The sequence below is a fragment of the Halyomorpha halys genome, unplaced genomic scaffold (genome assembly GCF_000696795.3).
Source record: "Halyomorpha halys isolate HHAL.00 unplaced genomic scaffold, Hhal_1.1 Scaffold438.1, whole genome shotgun sequence".
NCBI lineage: Eukaryota > Metazoa > Arthropoda > Insecta > Hemiptera > Pentatomidae > Halyomorpha > Halyomorpha halys.
In genome coordinates, this window is record NW_027107367.1 from 562034 (window position 1) to 584250 (window position 22217).

At 30.8% G+C, this 22217-nt stretch overlaps 1 protein-coding gene and 1 long non-coding RNA gene across 3 annotated transcripts in view; one reads left to right on the top strand and one right to left on the bottom strand.

Moving 5' to 3' along the window:
- Lar (tyrosine-protein phosphatase Lar) overlaps positions 1–22217 on the top strand; it is a 969819-nt gene that overhangs the window by 283691 nt on the left and 663911 nt on the right. Inside the window, exon 1 of one of the 2 annotated variants that reach the window (XM_067045668.1) lies at positions 22076–22121. The exons of the other annotated variant lie outside the window; for it this stretch is intronic. The gene's annotated coding sequence lies outside the window, so the exon portion shown is untranslated. Of the gene's footprint in view, positions 1–22075; positions 22122–22217 lie in introns of those variants that run through there. 2 annotated transcript variants of the gene reach the window in all.
- Positions 15437–22217, bottom strand: part of LOC136795367 (uncharacterized) — a 188476-nt gene continuing 181695 nt past the window's right edge. Inside the window, exon 5 of the long non-coding RNA XR_010842962.1 lies at positions 15437–15562. This is a non-coding gene — a long non-coding RNA (uncharacterized lncRNA). The remainder of the gene's footprint in view (positions 15563–22217) is intronic.

The following is a 22217-nucleotide window of genomic DNA, read 5'->3' on the forward strand; positions in this document are numbered from 1 at the left end:
GAAACCATTATATAAAATATTTAATGAGTTTTCTAATTTAATAAATATATTAATGTATTATTTGAGAGTAGTTTATATTAATAATAATAAAACTACAAATGATCCACTTTACACTCAACTAAGTTTATTTCATTCTTCAACGATTCCGCCCTTAGGCTATTATCAAGGAGACAACCTAAAAAATTGTTTTCATATTATTATTACATTATTACCCTTTAATTCCTAATACATAACATTATATTTTTTAACATACCTCAATTAGTTACTTGCCAAAATTCATTAAAAACGTCCATGTACAGATCAATCCTCCATGCCATATAACTTCAAAACAAAAACAATTATCAAAATAACCATAACAGTTTTTTATTAATTTTATAAAATGTCTATTTACTTACAAAATCATATAATCTCAATATATCAACAACTATTTTAAAAATTTTATTCGCCTTCTTTACCAAACACAATAAAACCTACCTTCAACAGGTTATCACCTAATTACAAAGTTTAATTTATTTAAATTAACTTAAATTACATCCATTTTTATTTATTACTTATAAATTAATTTTTTAAACATAATCATTATATTTTTATTATATAAATATTTATGCACACACTTGAATAAAATATTTAACTTTCAATCAATTGTGGTTAAGAAACTTGTGAAAATTGTGCGGCCCTATCGCTAGATCAGTACGTAGGTACTTAGTCATGTGGCATATCACAGTTAAGAGTCTGATATCTTCATGTAACAGTAATATTTCTAAAAGTTATTCTTAACCAAATTGGCTAACTTACATATCTAAAAAGTTGACTAAGATTCTAATTAACTATACTGAGACATCATCCTGGTTCATAATATACCACACGCAAAGTATGGATAAAATTCATGGGCGTACCAAACATACAGGACAAATCTTAATTTGCTTTAAATATTGGAATATCAGCTTATCTATATGTAAAAGCTACACAACTTTTGAGTACACTCTTTATCTACTTCAGAAAATATTCTCATAGTCAATATCCGTCTAATACAGTTGAGGAACTAGTTTTGAAGGAAATGAAACGATTATTCCGCGCTCGAACAGGAGCTCAATATTGCCTTCCTTGGAAATATATTTCAGCCAGCTCTCATTTTAATTCCTCTTCCAGACCTTCATTAATAATTTTACCAGTTCCGTAATTAATCGTTTTCCCCCTGGAACTTCGGTAGCCTTTGAGAATCTTCAACTCTATTAGAACCACTTCAACCTTTCATCATACATTTTCTTATTTCTAATTTTTTTTTTTTACTTCACTAAAAGCTTCTGAAAAGTTCTATCATAATGAAGAAACTTGAGCGATTTTATATTAGCAACGAAAAAAAATACTAATAATGTGAAACAATATTATTATTATTTACATTAAGTACTATTCTGCAGACGAAAACACAGAAATCTGCAACATCTGTTTGTGTACCTTTGTAATCAGCAAATAACTTTATTAAAACATCGTAAGACGTTTGTATTTGTATGACTAACAGTTTTGTTTTTTTTTAATAATTTATTTATTGTTATTTACAACTGTATAAAAATATATACAACAAGTAAATTTGCTTGACATAGTGACATGGTACAGACATGAGGAAAATCTACCTATAGATAGAACTCCAATAACATTTCTAGAGGAGAAGATCTCGAGGCCTTCTTCTTTTCAGACGCCTAGGAGGATTATTAGGTAATGAAGGAGAAACCAGGTTAGAAACAAGTGGATTTGGGTGGTTGGGAAGATTATCATGGAAGGATTGGTATCTGGTTCTTACCAAATCGGCAACATATGAGACATTGAGATCCTGATGGATGACTTGATTCGTGACAAAGTAAGGAGCATTAAGGATTTTACGAAGGATTTTGGACTGTCAGGATTGGATTCAGGAATTTGATGAAAGATTTGTCAGTAGTCGTGAGGTTTTGAGTTACGTTAGTTAAATTTTGTAATTTGAATTTTTTAAAGTTTTGTTTTGAGTTTGTTTGTCAATGTAATATTAAATGTTTTATCTGTTGAGTATCTAGTCCTGTGCCACTTCGCTCTTGCTCTGCGTTTTTCCTTTAATAAGTTACGAATATGCTGTGGCAAATTAGTGCTCTTGTTATTATTAATTTTACTGGTCGTCTTGTTGTCGTATATGCAAATTCTGTAAAGGCTTTATTGCTTCATCAATGTCATGTTTAGTCTTAAATGGAGTTTTTAAATCCAGTTTGTTTTCTAAATCATTACGAAATTTGTCCCAGTCAATTCGTCCTTTAATCAATGAGGGTGGAGAGGGCTTAGGAACGAAGCTCTAATGTATCAAAAGGATAACAGGATTATAGTCTGAGGAAAGGGTATGACTAATAGTAAACATATTTTTCCAGACTGCTCTGAAGCAATAAAAATATCTAATATCAACCATGTTTCACTAACAATTGTTTTTGTCCGCTAATAATTAATTAAATAATTAATAGTTATATTTTAAATCATATCCACTGTACCACTATCTCCAAGGACCCGGATTTAAATTATTTTCAGTGACAGATAATTATTTTCAGTATCCCTGTAGCCGTGAGCCCAGGCCTGTGAGTTCGGGAGTACTCCGGGGTTCACCCAGCCTCAAGAAGTAAGTACTATTGATTGGGTAAAAATCTGGCGATCTAGCTTGATTCTGATTCAAATACCTTACAAAGTTCGGCATTCCTGACCCTTCATGGCTTGTAGTGTTAAAGATTTAATTTTTTTAAAAATAAATCATATTACAAATAAAGCTGACAGTTGATAAATTAATTTTAAATAAGTTCCATAGGTCATTGTACTATTTAGTGTTTTTCAATGGTAATTTTTTATTTCAAAGGTCGTAGAACTCCAGTACTTGCTAACTCTCCTGTTTTCTTTACAAGATCTTCTTAGGCCTCCATTTATGTCCTGAGCGTTCGTCTTTGGCTATTACGCCCTCAACTGGCTTTCAATACTTGTAATGCAGTTGAAGGAGAAATCGGGATTTCCTTGAGTCCTGTTTTTTTTTTTTCCACTAGAACACAAACCTAATTTGGAGTCGTTTAACTTCATTTAGTTTTCTCTACATATTATATCGAGTATTTTAAGAATGAATTAATGTGTAATTAGAACACTGTAGACAACACAGAGATCCTTTCCCATTTTTAATTTTTTTTAGATAATAAAGAGCTTCTAGCAGTCAAAGAGTCTACTAGCACTCAAATTAAAGTTAGTTTAACGTACTACAAACTAGTTTATGAACTTTATCTTCGTAGGAATAGGAATTTTCATGATATTTGCTAAAATAAATTTATTTATAGTTGTTCGGACAATATGTTTGATTTACAGAAAACTTTATTTCAGAAACCATAAGACTTACAGATGTCTGCCAGCACTCAAATTAAAGCTAGTTAAATTTACTTTATATTTTTGTAGGAGTAGTAGTTTTTATGGTATTTGACAAAATAAAATCACAAACTGTTAATTTCTAGTTGTTCGTATATAATGTTTGATTTTTGAAAAAATATATCTCTAGATCCATAAGACCCACATATGTATGCCAGCATTCAAAATAATGGAAATTTAACTTACTATAAAGTAGTTTGGGACAATTACCTTCGTAGGGATAGTAGTTTTTATGATATTCGCATATGAATATAAATTTGGCAAATGAAAATTTTTCCGAATAACTATAAATCAATTTATTTTAACAAATATCATTAAATTTACTACTCCTACGACTAAACGTATTAAACTAGTTTATAGTCCATCAAACTAGCTTTAATTTGGGTGCAAACAGACATCAGTACGTCAAACGGGTTTTGAGATATAGATTTTTCAAAATAAATTCACTAACTACTGATTTTTGAGTACGTTTTTTTTAAAACATTTTTATGAAATATTGCTGTTTAAAAATCTATATCTCGAGAACTATTCAACGTAAACAGCCCAATTAGGGCTTGCAATTTAGCAAATTTACTCTACTTTAAATGATGTTATCTTAGCTTTACTATTGTTCTTAGTAGTTTTAAGGATATAGAGCTCCGAATGAAAAATTATTTATTAATAACGTCTTTATGAAGTCGCCATTTTTTATTCCCCCTACCCATACTTGGCAGACTCATAAATTTTGACTAGTAATTATACATAGTTTTCATTAAAGTAATCAAAAATTGAGGGTAAAGTAACCGACTTTTTTCTATTCATGAGCTCATGAACTATTAAGGTTCCCTATAACTGTGAGCGTGGTACACTATCGTGTGCATTTTTGAGATCTACTAAAATCATGTCTATTGTTTTCACTTTGTTTGTTATAATTCATTTATATTTTCTGTAAATATGGAGTGAATCTATCATAGTATCTCTAGTACCTGTGTCTTTAAGTGATCATATGGATCCATAAGAATTTAATATTTCTCAATCAAAATACTTTTCAATTATTTTTAAAAAACCTATATATAGTCGCGAGACAACCCGTTTCCGAGTCAAGCCTCCACACTTTAGATTAGCTTCCTCTGGTTGTCTCGATCTTGAGTTGATGCCTTCCTGATTTATTCTTTTCTTTTTCTTTCCCTTCCATTTCACAACCCTTCTATTTCATTTGATCAACAAATTCCCCTATATAACAAATATTAAAATATTTAAAATAATAAAAAATAATAACTAAAACAACAAATAAGATATGCGATGCATGCATGCCATCCCACTTCTGGATAAACTCCCATACTCATTAATTTCCATGCATGTGGGCATGTGGTGGTGTATGATTCCCAGGGAGTCAAGTATTATGTTTTCTGTCAACCTAGCCACGTCCTGGACATCGACCCCGAGCTCCTCCGTGAAGCTCCTAGTTGTGCTGGGAATAGTTCGACGGGCTCCGAACCAGAGGCCTATCACGTTGATGTCTCGTTCTCCGAAGCCCTCACGGAACTTCTCCTTGAGGAAAGGGATACATTTATCGTAGATTTCCTTCTTTTCCCTATCTACCTTATTTGCCTGGCCAAGGTCGTTATTTTCATATCTCACAGTGGGATCCAGAATGATTGCCGACTTCCCCTTCTTAGGAAAAACAACTATATCCGCATATCTTGTGGATCCATCCGTATCTACGCAGTAGACCTCGTCAAAGCAGGCAAAATCTCTTTCTTTTAGGAGCTTCATTAACTCGTATTTCACTCTATGATGTCGGCGTGTTATGAGGAGGGAGTTGTTGGGGCATTTCTCCAGCAAATGTGCTGGTGTTTCCGGTTCTCTGTTGCATTTCCGAAAGAGGGACCCAACTTCTCTATCCTTTCCGCTGACACCTGGGACTTCACGTAGGGGTGCATAGTTTATATTCAATTTCAGGGCATTGGACCATTCATAGCCCGTAACTCTTCTCCACTTTCCCACAGTGCAGATCTTTCAAACTAATATTTTCAAAATAAATTTTTAAATAATTTCAATGGAATTTTCAAGTCAAGTATCTATTCAGATCTCACTATTTTTTTTTATAGTCCCATCGACAAAATAAATATCCTAAGGGATAACAGGAATCAAATTCATGTTCGGAATTCATATTCACGATGATATCATACATCATGAACTCCTCTACAAGATCAAAGAAACTTGCGAAAAAAGTCCAGTCGCAAGTCCCGCCTAGCTCTGCGGCCGATGCTCCACATTCCGTGACCTAGCGCAGTAAAGCCTCTTCCTTATTGAATCTCCAGACCTTCACACCAGATACCATCGTCTTCGGCACGGCATACGACTATTAACTCCCTTCTCTTGAATATATATCTCACCTCCGCGGCATCGCCAATCTGATTGAATTATACCGATATTACGATTATAATGCCGAATGACTTTTGCCATTTGACTATGACTTCATATTCATTTAGATTCTTTGGGACGTCAAAGAAATAAATTCAATCAATGTGACTAAAGCACCATTAAATTACATATATTAAACAAAGGCGAAACTAAACTATGATTTATGTCTTTTATTTTTAACCTGAAATAATTAATGAACATTACAACTAAAGGGAATTTTTTTTAAGGTGGTTAAAATTATTTATTTTACATATGTGAATATATTTCGTTGAAATTGATATTTCAGGTTTACAAGTCTCAAGTGTTACTATTAAAATATTAATAGTTCTCTAAAATAAATTGATTTGGTGGTTCTTAGAATCTCTAACTAGTGGTCCCCTTTTAAGATTTATATATTTTTATTTCCTTCAGTTAAATACAGATAAGCCACCAGTGTTACCGAACTGTTGGAAATTATGAGCTTATAATAATATAACTAGTAACTGAAATTTGGACCACAGCGATTTTCATCAATCTTAGCCCTGGAAAATTGTTGATTAAAATAATAAATAATGATGATAATAATATAGAAGATAGAATAAAAAAAAATATATTTTTCTCATTTGATGACAATTTTTTTTTTTTTTTAATAATTTATTTGTTGATATTTACAACTGTATACACATATATACAACAAGTAAATTTGCTGTTGGTGACATAGTGACATGATAAAAACATGTGGAGAATCTACCCACTGATAGAACTCCAATAACATTTCTAGAGGAGAAGATCTCGAGGCCATCTTCTTTTCAGACGCCTAGGAGGATTATTAGGTAATGAAGGAGAAGCCAGGTTAGAAACAAGTGGATTTGGGTGGTTGAGAAGTTTACTATGGAAGGAACAGTATCTGGTTCTGGCCAAATCGGCAACATATGGAATATTGAGGTCCTGATGGATGACTTGATTTGTGACAAAGTAAGGAGCATTAAGGATTTTACGAAGGATTTTGGACTGTAAGGATTGGATTCTGGAGGAATTTGATGGTTTAGTGGAGCCCCAAAGCTCAACTCCGTATGTCCAGATAGGCCTTATAATAGTCATGTAGATCAGTCTTGATGACAATTTTAAATCTGCAATCTAAAAATGTCAAAATTAGCAGACATTACTTATGATGGCTTCTATGTTAAGAGGCACCAATTGTATATATGTATTATTTTTCAATAAAATCAGATAAACAAACTTTATTAGATAAAAAAAATTTTACCTGTTGGATATGCAAATTATCACTTGAGTCAGGAATTAGTAAAATTCATCTTAATTAAGAATATTTTCCATTTAATGATGTTTCAAGAACATTGCCCTATCTTCAAGCATAATTAGTATTATCATTTTAATGATCCTAATATTTTTTCTAATATTGTTACAGTTATAATCTTCTTATTTTGTATCCATTGGTAAACCTATTATTAGTACATTAAAAACATTTTGCATGCAGCCAAACTGCAAGGAAAGTCTTTCCCTCAGTGTACTAAGGAATAAATAAAAACAATAAATGTGATGAATAATATTAATAATAATAACAGCAATGAACTATCATAACGTTATTAGCATTAAGGTCGTTTTAATGATGTTTTAAACTGATAGGACACACAAGTTGGAGAGTTTTGATATTCGAACCAACTTCGGCCCTGGACTGAATTAAATTTAGTAATAAGCAGAAGTCCGGGCAGCACAGAACTAGAAACTTACTCTGTTGTTCAACTGCTGAAACTTATTCAAGATGGAAACCACAAATGATAATTTTCCGAAGTTGGTAAACCGCAAACCAATACCGTCGGAATATTAATTAATTAAGGAGCTGTTTTATTAATATCCATTCCCTTTGTGCAGTTATTTATAATAAACAAATGCAATGAATGTATTTTAAGCTCATCTACTACAGTTTTTTATAGTTTATAAATTTTAGTATTCAATTGGTTCACATTCTCCTATTTATTTCCTATTTTGTTTATAATTATTATTTCTTAGTTCTATTTCATTTCGCTTTCATTGATATATGTAATTTTGCTTATAGATATAATTAAAACAATAAAAGCACATTATAGCCCTCATTAAGATATGTGCCAAGCGATGGTCACCTGTGTACTCTATAAAAGTTCACACATACTGTTAGTGCTATCTTCGGCTTATACAAGCAAATTGTAGAGTCCTCGAAGTTAGTACAAACTTAAATATTCAACTTGTAATATAAGTCTACACTTTTCTGTTTTTATTCTTTCTTTCTTGGCCCCAATTTCCAACGACCTTCTTATTTTGTTATTTTTTTTATTAAAATGCCACTAAAATTAAATTCAGCAGAAGATGGGCTTCTACAAACCTCAAATTTGTGGAAAAATATATTTTTCGTGTGGTAAAATTGGACTGCGTGTATGAATTCTAGCATATTCAATATTGATTTATAGTTTTTATTCAAATTTTACCTCGTGAATTTAATTTCAGCTGATTATTTACGAACATACGCTATAAAACACGAGTCCTATGCATAAATCAACTGAGTTGAAGTGGCTCTATCGAACCTCCGGAAAGCAATACCTCCTTGGTGTTTTACTATTCCAAGTTCCTAAAATCAAAGACCTACCTATATCCTTGATCTCCTCACTCTTCGTTCATCCATCCACTCATTAAACACCAGATCCCAACCGATTGATTTATATATGCCCTCCTATAGAACCGCCTTCTTTAGCAAATCCTTCGTCATACGTGCAACCTCCTTCTCGAATTCTCTTTCCATCTCCATTCGCCAAACCTCATCCATTCTTTCCTTTAAACAACACCTATTCCTCCACTTATTGTTTAACCAAATCTCCGCATCATTGTAATCAAATAAATAGGCATATACTGAAGATCTCGAGGCCATCTTCTTTTCAGACGCCTAGGAGGATTATTAGGTAATGAAGGAGAAGCCAGGTTAGAAACAAGTGGATTTGGGTGGTTGAGAAGTATTATGGAAGGAACGGTATCTGGTTCTGGCCAAATCGGCAACATATGGAACATTGAGGTCCTGATGGATGACTTGATTTGTGACAAAGTAAGGAGCATTATGGATATTATGAAGGATTTTGGTCTGTAAGGATTGGATTTTGGAGGAATTTGATGGTTTAGTGGAGCCCCAAAGCTCAACTCCGTATGTCCAGATAGGCCTTATAATAGTCATGTAGATCAGTCTTTAATTTAATTTTACTATCTGAAAACTTGTAAATGCTTGCCAGACCAAAACCTTAATGTATTATCCATGTATTTATTCTTAGGGGACATATGTCCCAGAATAAAATTATTTTTTCATATCATTTCATTTTCATTTCAAAACTCATCCCATAAAACAAATAATCTTGAAAATTATTTTCTACTATACGTAAAATGTAAAAGACTTTCCGGTAGCACTAAAACTCTTAATCATTCTATGATATAATACCTAATAAATTCAAGTAACAAATGGTTTTTTTAAAAATTTTATTACCTTTAAATCGTAAACCTTAGATCCTATATCCTTTATAAATAGAACAAATTAAAGATCATTAAATTTTGTGCCAAATTTGCCTTAATTTCTTTTACTATAACCAATTTGTTATTATTCACCGTTACGATACTAAGTATTTTTTAAAATTATTTGCAGATGTGTATTCTTAGGGATGAGTCCAACTTGGCAGCTTTTTTTTTCTGTAACTACTAAATAATAGCTGAAACATACAATCAGGAGAGAGTATTTAAAAAAAAATTAATATCTTATTTATTCATAAGAAATCAATATTTTGACATTTAAATTTATTGATGACGAATTAAAATATATATTGACTCATCTAATTTTCATTGTTTGCCTTTTTTTTTTACTTGTTATTCCATTGTTTGGAATTCCTCTTAACTATAATTTTAGATAAACAGTTTTAAGACACTATTGCTTAAACTATTCCAAGGATGGCTGATATAATAGAACACATTCCTAGCAAGCTTCCGATACCGGGGTTATGAGCAGCTTTTATTCCACGCGTGGCCCAGTTTCAAATTTATGTTGTGTGAATCTCGATAATGAGTTACTCCCTATCTTTAATAATTATTAAAGCGGTATCAAGTAATTTCGTTGAATGTTATCTCCGTTCGATTTACTGTTAATGAAAATTAATTTTACTAAAATTATTAGAAAAAAAATAGCCCTTTACACAACTTTCGAATCTTTTTTTTTTTGTTACTAAGAAAATTCGTGTTAAAAGATTTCTTGAAATGCGAAAAACAAATATACGAACAGTATTTTTTTATGTATATGTGGTTGAGATAGGGATAGAAAAGGCGCCGACTTTCCTAGCCTCTCTTAACTTCTGTCTCTATTTCTCCTTTTTTATCCTTTAATTAATTATCAAATTCTTTTATAGTTCATATTTATCCGTTTTTTAAAACTACTAACTAAGGAAGATGGTTAATTTTTTCAAATAATAAACTAACTTCCGAGGAAGAGTTTTCAAACATTCGGCATTCCAAATCATTTCATTGAGAATATTACTCATCTTTCATTAAAAAGTACATGATTATACTGATTTTAATTTATTTAATTTTAATGTTTATACGTACTGATTTTAATCGAAATCGTTTGAGCGGTTTTTGAAAAAAAAAATGTAAAATCGATTATATAACTACTGCTTGGTTGATTTTAAGTGTCATATCTCTGCTATAAATATTTCATATCAGTTTCACTCGAGTTTCCTTTTTTGGGCTAGATTGTTGCATTTATATACATTTTTGCCTATTTGGTCTTGGAGGATCTAAAAAGGTGTATTGTCGTGGAAAGCTTGAAATTGAAATTTTTCGCGATGGTAACATCTCTCATTACTATATATTCAACTATAACCAAGAAGAAGTAAAAAGATATATTAACTATTTTTCATTGTTGAAAAATTCATAAGCCTATTGACTTTCAGATAACATGCCAAAAAACCATTAAACATCATGCTAATCCAGAGTTTATTTGGAGTGAAAATCATTAACTCATCATAACAGACCAAACATTGCACACCTCATATCAACAGCTTGTTCGGGTTTTGTGGCTCTTGTCTTGATGAAGCCTAAATTAAAATTTTTATTGCTAAATGAAAAAAATCATCGATATATTACAATTTAAAAATGTGTATAAAAACATAAAAAACGCGTCCCATTAAAATAAATGTATCCAATTTCAAATATGCACTCACAAAATGTGTTATAATAAAATAAATGTTTCTATTGAATATATTAGAAACAAAATTTATATAAAATAAGTCTATGATGTAGATATTTTGTCTGTCTCATCATGGGTCACACGTAGTTTTGAATCGTAGTTATGGTTCTATATTTTCATCTGTATTAACAATAATAGTGGAGCAGTTCATCACAAGTCAATATATCCACTTTTGGAAAATTATTATTAAAAAATAATAAGGAAGTAACTCACATAGATAAATCTTAATCGAAAATTTTAATCTGTAACATATATTTTACAATATAAAATTTCAATTATTAAGTAAACTGGACGTTTTATTTTTAGAATTTTGAAGAACTTTGGACTTTTGAGAAGTGGATATATTAACTTTTGATGAAAAATTCCTCAATTAACGATTGTTTTATCTGATACTTCAAAGTATATCAAGAACATCTGATACCAACCTCGAAATATGCAGCTGCAATTTTGAACCCGACGATATGCCTTGGCCAATTGGAGCTTATTTTCATATCTAAGCACATTAGCCAAATCGGGCTGTGATATACACCCCACGTCAGGGGCATGATAAAAGTGGATAATGGTAGGGCTCTACAGCCCGCTTTTACTGGCATCATAAACTTTTGTAATCTGTCCGCTATCACAGGACCCCGTAAATTTACACTATTTGTCGGAATATCTCTTTGATGGCTTTATTTAGTGTTATCTGGCTGTTGATACTGGTCGCTTTAGCCTCAGGATGGCATTCAATACGCTTTCTACTGGTCAATATAATCATTCATATATCTCGAGCCCATTATTGGATCATATGCGGTCTAATTGATTAGAATAATAGCTGATTAGTTACATAAGATAATAAAAATAAATATTATTAATATTATATTATATTAATTCACACATCTGTCTTGAAGGAAAGTTTATGTAGTTTACGATGGTGTATTGAGTAATCACTAATTAATTGACCAATTAAGGATACGAAGAAGCCAAAATTAAAAAAAAAGAAGGAAATGGTTAAAAAAATATCTAGAAAATAACTAATGTCTTCCTGTTGTATAATCGTTCGTGAAACCTGTTACGGTTGGCATGGTGAAATAAAAACCACTGGTGAGATCTGTGTAGACAAGAGGTGTTTCGGATGTCATGGGAAAAACAAAACACGGCAGATATGTTCAGACTGTTGGGTTTTGTTTTTGTGAAGGCAACAGTTTGATTTTGTAACACGCATGTTCAGACGAGTGGGCTTTGGTTTTGTGAAGGTGACAGTTTGATTTTGGAACACGGTACGATTGTTCAATGTGAAGTGGTAATAGCTTAAAGGCCCTCTGGCTTTACTGTTTGAAACGAAATAGCACCATATGAGAAATGTCATCGTATGTGTTTTGTTTTTTTCAAAATTATGGTGTTCTACTTCATTGGACGGTCATTAACACTAGAAGTGGAGATATAGTGCAGTGAAGTTTCTTCAGCACGTTCTGGATAAGAGAGTTGTAGCAGGTATCATCTTAAAACTTCTGGGGAAGGTGAGACGGAAAGGAACTATCGGACAACCTTCTGTTCTGCCAGGAGTGCACCCAAGGACTACGTGGAGTTTAAACTAAATTTTATTTTGTTTTTATTTTATATTCACTTTTATACTCTTTTGGATAATAATGTAAACATAGTTATTAAGGTTAAGCATTTAAGTTAAGGTTAAGTCAACCTATAAGTTTTAGTTGTTTTATTAATTAATAAGAATCCTTTTTTTTCCCCTTTTTCATTCTGTGTACATATATTTCTTCTTATTATTAAACTTTTGTACATATAGTTCTTCTGTTCTTTCTCTGCTTTCAACTTGTTAATTTACTCATGTTTTTTTTTTGTTGTTTTTCACGGAATACTACGATAAGTCAACAGGTGGGTAGGTAACACCCCTAGGTTTTCTGTTATCTACATGTAAAGGTATTCGCCAATGGTCATAACTCAACAATTCTTTATACAGGGGTATATCTTAGTAATATTCTGGGCATGATTCTTCGGGGTTTCGTTATTTCCAAGAAAAAACAACGTGGCGCCTAAGGAGTAATTTCTTCTTTATTGTTTTGTCTTTTTTTTCCCTTTTCGATTATATTAATTTTTTTATTATTTTCCTTTAACTCACCCCCTTCTCCGATGAGCGTGGGCAACTATAAACGATAAAAGTATAACTAAGGATAAGTCAAAGTTTGCGGTTATAAAACCCTTTCTATTGAACAGTAAAAGAAATGATTTTTTTGTGCCAAATTATGTCTCAGTAAATGAAAAAGTTTTTTTTTAAAACCGGGATAATTCAACTCAGCCATTGAATAGTGTCTTCAAATGTCCTACAATTTTTAGAAATATTAAACTGTAATTTTCTTCATAATGTCATGGAACGCTTATTTTCTTTTATTCAACCCACCATATTTATATGAAATTTTCTCTTTCTGTTTGATTGGGTACTTCTTTCATCTTATAAGGGAGCTAAATTTGATTTTTATCCCATACGGCTAAGAATCGAACTATGGGTCATATCGACTGTTTTGTTTCTCTTAAATTATAGTATCTGCTCCCACAATATGGCCACTCATTTATTGGACAAACTGTATAAATATGTGTGTTTGTTGTCCATGCTCACCTTATTAATCTCTACAATTATTTTTAATTTTAATTTGTTTTTCACTGGGTAATAAAATCTTCACTTAGTACATTTTTTCTAGCCTTCTCTATTTACTGTCCAACGCACCTAATCCTGGAATGTCCAATGCGATGTAGTCATTTTTCGGTTCATTAAGTAAAATCGGATTCTAGGACAAAGTCATCCTCTAAAAAAAAGAAAAACAAATATTTTGTGTGTATTTTTTTTTCACGTCATTTTTATAAATAGGAAGCAATTACTCAATGCACCATCGTAAACTTCATTTAAACTAATGTTTAAAATTTCCCTAGTGACGTGTTGTTTGGATCAACTAGATCAATCAATCGTATTCTGTTGTAAGAGTTGTAGCAAATAACTTGATTTTTGTCAAAAAAATCATATTGTACTTGGGTATGTTTTTTTCAACTCCCTCTAAGACTAATGATTGAATAACCTTTTTTGTTGCTCCAGAGATCTACCTCTTTCAGTATTATTATATTATTAAATTATTATATATCCCAACAGTTACAATACCTTATTTACAAAAAAATTCTTAATTTCTAGAAGTATAGGTGACCTTTCTGCAAGTTTCAATATATTAGCCTATATGGAAAATCATCATAATCCATTGTTGTTACCTCGGTATCATTCTTTAGCTTGAAATATAACATCTAATTAGTCATATGTTTAATACATTAATTATTTTTAACTATTGCAATTCATTATTTTTCCACTTGATATGGAGGTACCAGAAGTCCCTAGCATTCCGTGTCAAGTCGCACCATATATTTGACACACAAGAGTCACTATTGCAGAGGAAGACAATTTTTTTTTTTTAATATCCTTTTTAAAACTTATGAATTAAGTAGTAAATTTAAAAAAAATGCCCATTAATTACAATTTTTCTTTATCATCATTGATTTTAGATATATAAAAATAAACTTATTTGAAGAACTTTTTTTTTTTAACACACTAATTGTAGGAGTTAATCAGAATATGAAAACAAGTTCTGCAGAAAAAAACAAACAATTAAATTAATGATTTATTATACTGTTTGAGAGTGGTTTATTTTATTAACACAAACTTCAAATGATCCAGTTTTTCTCTCAACTGTTTATTTTAAATCATCTCTTATCTTTATTTTAATATTTATTTTGGTTTTAAAGATATGACATGGGCAATTAGCCTGCAAAACAGACAATTCAAGAAATTATAATATCAATGATTAAGATATATTCAAAAACATTAGTGTTGTGCGAGGAAATAATGTAATAATAATATGAAAATAAAAGTTTAATAAAAGTGTATGATAGTGGTAAAATGAAAAATATTTTTGACTGTGAAATTTAATGGATTTTTGACTTATTGGATAAAAATGTTTTGACCTGGGCAGAATAGCCTGTATGAAGTGTTTGGAAAAATATTAAATAATATGTTTCATAGTGAATTAAGCAGATTGTCCCTGAAGATGGCCGAATTGGCCGAAACGTTGGACGTGTAAAAACAATAAAAGTTTTGAGACTATAATGTGGATAATGTTGTGAATTATTTAGTAAAAAATTGCCAGTCTCAAGAAAGAATTTTATGATTATAAATGAAAATAAATTTTATAGGTTGTCTCCATGAGAATGCCCTAAGGGCTGAAAGTTGGAAATGTTTTAAAATAAATAGTTGAGAGAAAAAGTGGATCATTTGAAGCTTGTGTTAATAATAAAAAAAACAAAAAAACAAAGCGCAATGTCATCAAATAAATTTATTAACATAATAAAATATTAAAATTGTGTTGCACAGAATTCCTGGTAAAATTGTTGGGAATTCCAGGCGTTGTCTGTTCAGCTGCTACTTACAGCTCGGACTGAGAGGAATCTCGGAAATTCCAAGCACTCTTTAACCTGTAAAAATAAAAATGAAAAATTATTTTAGAACATCATTTATTCAATGATTTAGTAGAGGCGACAGTTTATTTAATAAATTCTTTTTACGAAATTTAACTGATCAATCACTTCAGCTATTAGTACTTTCCGGATGATCCACCACCAGCGCTTTCGGTGTTGGTTATAAGAAACACTGTTATAACGATTATCTTCTTCATTGTATTTATGGGGATTTATATATTTACTGTGAGTTTTTTTTAAAAGAATTTTGATCTCGAAGGATTGTTTTTCTCTTGAGCGACCGTAGCGTACGGAAGTCAACAGTTGTTTTCCAATTAGATATTTTATTTTATTTTTATATTTTTTAAATTATTTGATTTCTCAGTTCTAATTGCGAATTCAATTCGCAAAAGTATGTATAACTTTATGGTATCGAGTTATATCCGACAACTATTCTCTCATTTTATAACTATTCATTTCCTCGACTATGGTTGATCGTTGCTTAAGTCCCAGTATACTTTTGAAGTAATTTTATTCAAATAAAAAAAAAAAAAATAAAATAAAATAACTGATAAAAGGTCTGATAAAAATTGATTTCACGATTTCAGTAACATTTGAGAAAATTGAATAGAATTTTAAAACCAACTGAAGTCACTTCTCATTTTCTTTAACACTTTAGAGTCAGTTTTCAAATTTAATTTTTGTTTTATAGAATTTAGTTTTATACTAAAATATAAAATATATCGTACAATTCATGCAAGATATTTATTCAATTGTATTTAATCATTTTGTTTATAGCTATAGATTTTGCTTCACATACATATGTTCAACCTTCAAACTCTATTTGAAAGGGCCATAAAGGTGTGAAGGACTTTAAATATCTCCTCTCCCCTCATAAAAAAAAAAATGAGGGATGTGAGCAAGGGCGTACGCAGGATCAAAACTAGTGGGGGGGGAAACCATAGTCAACAATCAGCACGGAAAGGAGAATGAAACCAAATTTTAAAACCAAAATTTTAAGAAGTTTATATATAATTGCCGCTGTGCTTTATTAGTTATTTCAATTAGTATTTGCTTGAAAAAATAAAATACTTTTATTAAATTAATAATTTTTATTTTCTTATAGAAGGGCAGCTACCCGCTCCTGCCCCCCTCTGGGTAAACCCATGGATATAGGAGAAAAACCATATTTCCTATAAACTTACCTGAAGTTGGTCAAGTGTTTTAAAAGTCAAAGCTTAGTTCTAGATTGTTAGAAAACTGAAGTGTGAAAACAATTTCAGAGAGAATAAATTGAGATTTGACGGAAGGTGAGGAAGATTGGTTAGGGATAGTGAGAATTCACTATAACTGTCGGCAAATTCGAAGGATTATTCCAATAGTTCATTAATCAAGCTACCTGAAATTAGAATTAAGAGTTCTCGAAAATTTAATGAAAATTGGATTAACAGTTTGATCGATTATGTCTGAAGACTAATTTGACTAGCAACCCGAAATCGAATTTGTTCCCACTTGTTTTTTTTTTTGGTTGTTTGTTCCTAACATGTACAGATGGTAGAAAATTTAAGAGAAAAATTCCGATGTAAGAAAGCAAAATTGTATATCTTTTGGTTTCTAGTGTAATGATGCATTGAAATGTTATAACATGTAGTAGGTTATAACAACTGGTGGATTAGAACTTATAAGAATGACAGAGTATTTATAGTAACCCAGTATATAAACAAACAGATCTCTCTTGCTCGAAAATATCACAGATGTTTTCAGTAAACAACTCGCATTTATAAATTTGTATTTTATTTACATTATTCCTGGTGATAAGTTGAAAGAAATTTTACGTTTACGAGACTGTTAAATAAAACGCTTCTGACAGACATTATTAAAGGAGGGATATAAAAATAGTTAGAGGGGGGAGGAGAGAGAGGGGAAGGGTTTGGACGGCTAGGAGTAGAAGGGTAATTTGTAGCTGGCTGAGGAGACTTAACTGCCACAGCCTGATGAATAATTCGACAAGTTGGCGGCAGTGCTGTTTGCTCAGGACAAACTTCCTCTATCTGGTCCTCTTTACACCTCGTTAGTGTCCTCGGGGATCCTTCTTTCCGATTAGCAGCCTCTCTTAACCGTCACTTCAGTCATCCACTTAATATAGAATGATGCCACATAATACCACACTTAACTTTATGAATATTACAATTTTTTCTTTTTTTTTTTTTTTCATCGTCAGGCTTATCATCGAAAATACATAACGTACAAACAAAACGAAGCTAATCTTTATAAAGTATCCAACATTGGGCTAGGGATAGTTGCAAATTTTCAATCTGATATTGGTGCTATATTGTGGCCACTATAGTCAAAAAAAATTTTTTTAATTTTTTTTTTTATATAAAATGAGGTGTAGATAGTTTACTATAGAAAAATAATGTGAATCAGCATATTTATAATTTAGTTTTTTAAACACTGCTTACATATCTTCTTACCTATATAATATTATATTTCATCTTATATTGCTATAAATCTACTACTGCCTAATTCCATGGTTATTAATCAAATATTTTATATTTTCAATTCATTGTTCTGTATATCTCCAAATTTTTTGCTGACTGCACTCCCCGATAATTTTCTCCACTTTTTTCGTTTATTTATTTTTAAACGTACGTATATTATATATACGCTCACTTAACATTATGTATACTCCTATATACTGGTATTTATTTACGTACCTATACACATATGTATTGTTCATATGAATGTGGAGTAGAATGGAGAGTAGGAATTAATTTGGTAAACAGTAGGTGTATAACGGCTTATAACGGACCAAGTCCTCATTGGCGATCACTCAGTCCATATATGTCTTAGGGACCAAGTCCCCTTAGACAATTAGTCACAGTGACTGTAAATAAAAGTTGTTCAGCCCTCAGTGGGACATAGGGGCACCGTTTACAAAATCACCTGTTCTTCGAAGACGAAACGGAAGACAAGATCGCGCTGCGAAGTCAGAAATCGTGAGTTGAGAAAGCTCCAAACCATAAACTTTTTCTTGTTAGGTCACTAATTCTTAATTTGTTTTTATCGTTAATTTTTTGTTGTAAATATTCCTTAAAGAAGTGTTTTATGTTATTTTTATTCACGAAGTTCTTATATTATTTTATAATCTGGAGATATATCTTATGCAGCTATTTGAAGCTTTTTTTGTTAACTACTAGCCTTTAAACAAATGTTTATTTAATTATAATTTTTTTAATATATTTAATACTGGCCCGCAGATATGGTAAATTCAATTTTGAACCCACACTGCCGCCAACTCCCATAAAAAGTTCCCCTTCTATCGAATTACATTCCAATGGGTTATTATTATTAGAAGTTTTATGTTTTCTGTTTACCTTTTTTTTTAGATCTATAGCTGTTTTTATTGTCTAATTTCAATAATCCACCATATGCAAGAGCAGGAACAATGTTACAAGAATGATGGGGAATGACATCTCTTCCATGCACTAATGATTTGAAAAAAAAAAGAAAAAAAAAAGATAAGTATGAAATTTGATAAATACTGCATAATTGTACTAAAATGTTTTACTCCAGGAATTGATAAATTTTTAAATAACACCAATACCTCTGAAGTTAAGATATAGTGGCTTTATAGATCTAGTGTTGTGTTTGAAAAGAAAAAAAAATATTGTGATAAGTAAAAATTGCAAGAGGTAAATAAACCAATACTTTGAAGTTAATAAGAATGAAGAGAATTAATATCAGTTAAGAAAATATAGTTTGGAAAATGTAAAATTTTGCGCTCTATCAATTTTAATAAAAATAAATTGATAAAAAAGTAGATGCTCAGGGCATGAAGAGAAAATATTGGATATTAAAACTAAACTTCTGTGGCGTAGCTAGACAATTTGAAGCGCGGTGAAGATATATTATAGATCAGCCAAAAAAAAACAATAGAAAGAAATAATAATAATTTTTTATGTTTAACTTTTTTTTTATCGATAGCTAGCCAAGAGGGATAGCATAGTTCTGTTCTCATTCAAAGCAAAAGTGAAGCTAAAAAGGCCACTCCCACGTAAGAAAGGTTTACGTTTAAGTTAATAGGAATGTCTATTAGAATCTAAACTGAAGCAGAAGGCAGCTAGTGGTTGGCTAGCATAGTCCCCTTACTCATCTGCCACGCCCCTAGAAGGTACATATGGTCCGTATTTTTAGCTTTAATTTTTCCGCCAGATTTTTTTCTGGCTCTTCAGTTCTTCCATTATACTCCTTCTCCCAAGTAGCTAGTATTGCAAAAAAAAAAAAAGTATAATATTTTAAGTGTTAAAATGATGAAAAGTCTTACGTCAAGCCCCGGTTTCGGAGAAATCCGATCAAAAACATCAACCTTTGGAAATCACATATCAAGTACTAGTCAAATACATAAAACTCTGCCCGTAAAAAATACATCTGCAAATAAACCATTTCTAGCGGTCCAAAAACTAAGCCACTTAATTAATTTTTATCAAAAAACCTAGCCAAAGTAATTAGCTAGTTAATTTAATAAAGCAACAAATTAGTTTTTGTTTTTTATTCTTTGGGCTATAACTCCTAAACGTTTTATTCTAGTAAAAAAAATTATTGTATATGATAATAAATTGAAATCATAAAATTGTACATCGAATGAATATCATAACTTAATAATACAGTCAAGTGGTATATCGTGGTAAAGTAAATCGGTTATTCTGGTTGCATATGGACTTTACATGCACTTCAAGCCATCTATAGGTGCCAATGAACAACCGGAGCAAGATATTTACAACAATATTTTAATTATTATTGTTATGGATATTAATTTATAGTACGCAGGATGTACATTAATTTTTAATTATAATTTTTTTTCGCTAGGATTCACCATTTACGACTTATAGGCGAAAAATCAAATATCCACAATTTTTTAAACTATTTAACTGCATAGGAACCGTTTTTGAACCGACAGAAATGCGTTTCCACTCGCATTTAGCTCCATATTTTAGTTTTTGAGTAAAGCGAAATAATGAGCTATTAATAGCAACACAATTTAAAGGAATAAATACAAATATTTTTAATGAAACAAGTAACGAAATAAAAGCATTTATGACAAATTCATAATTTTAATTATAATAATATTTGTACAGTAATAATAAACTAATAGTAAAAAGATAATAAGAGAAAATAATAAAAGATTGGCGGAAGATAGTCCGGGTGGCAGTCACTAAAGGTATCAATGTAGTAAAAGAAAACAATTTATTTTTAACCAACGTTTCGCCCCACGTTGCAGGGCTTCGTCAGTGCTGATAAGAAACGTTCTGGTACCAACTGAAACGTTCGTTAACAATAAATAGTTTACTATTTTGATATCTTTCTATATAAGAATATTGATATATATGAATATACAATAATATTGATATATTTCGATAACTATCTTCATCCAATATGAAAATAATAATAGTTTAAAAGATTAATGGTGAGCTACTGTAATTATTATACGTACTATGACTGCTATATACTATAGTACAGCTTATAATTATCCTACTATTAATACTTTTAACTCTTAAAATAATATATTTTATGTATTTTAGTTCCAGAAAAAAAAAGGTTTTTTGAGCTCTCTCTGAACTAATAAATTATCAAGCATACATATTTTTCTTATGTATTGCCCCCATTGTCTTCGAGCAATAAATCTACGTGTCCCAATTTAGGGAACAATGCTGGAGAAACCTTCTACAATGGGGGAGCTGAAGTAAAAGGAAGATGAAAGTTTAAAAAAACTAGCTACTGGAGAAAAAGGTAGAAAAGAAAGGTTAATGGCAGAGGTTGATGTCGACCTTTCTTATAGCTGCTATGGAGTTCGAACTTATATAACGCAGAAGAAATCCTAAAAAAAAAATGAGAGGAAGTAAATTCCATTGTATTTTTTTATTTCGAATATTGACTTAATATCTTTCAAGTCATATAATGTGTTTGTTTTTCTTCATGTTTGCCCATATGTGTACATACGTACGTGAATACACAATCATACTCAAAAGAATGAATATGTTTTGCATTTAGTAATTGTTCCAGTATTCGTGAAGATGAAGTTACTATCATGCTCTAAACTGATCCGGATAGTGGCCCAGAATAACACAAAAATTAATAAAACGTATTAATTGAAACCGATCTATCGTAATACGTGGACTACAAAGAAACTTGATTCAATGAAGGTGAAAATATAGAGATGGACATCGTAATACAGCAGAAATAATAAGAAAATTTATTAATAATTAACGTAATAATAGTGGTAAAATTAGCAATAAAGGTAAAAGAATAATAAAAATAAAAGTTATATTGTAACAATTTCACAATCATAACAATTTTTATTATTGACAAGGAATGTACATGAAACAAATAGAAAACGTCATAAAAATCTAAGATTGTGGTTTTCATGTCCTAAACGAAATGATATGAATTGACTCATTTCCTTCCTGCCCTATTTATATCATGCCATTTTATTTCTCTCTGTTTAGTAGTTATTTTATTTGTGTTATGTTGACAGTCACTGTAGCTGAAATTATTTACCAAATAATAGCTCAAATAGGTATGTCAATATTGAATCAATTACTTATACTACGTCAATAATTATTATTTAATATCAATTATTTACTCTACCTGAAAACAAATACAATTCTCCCCC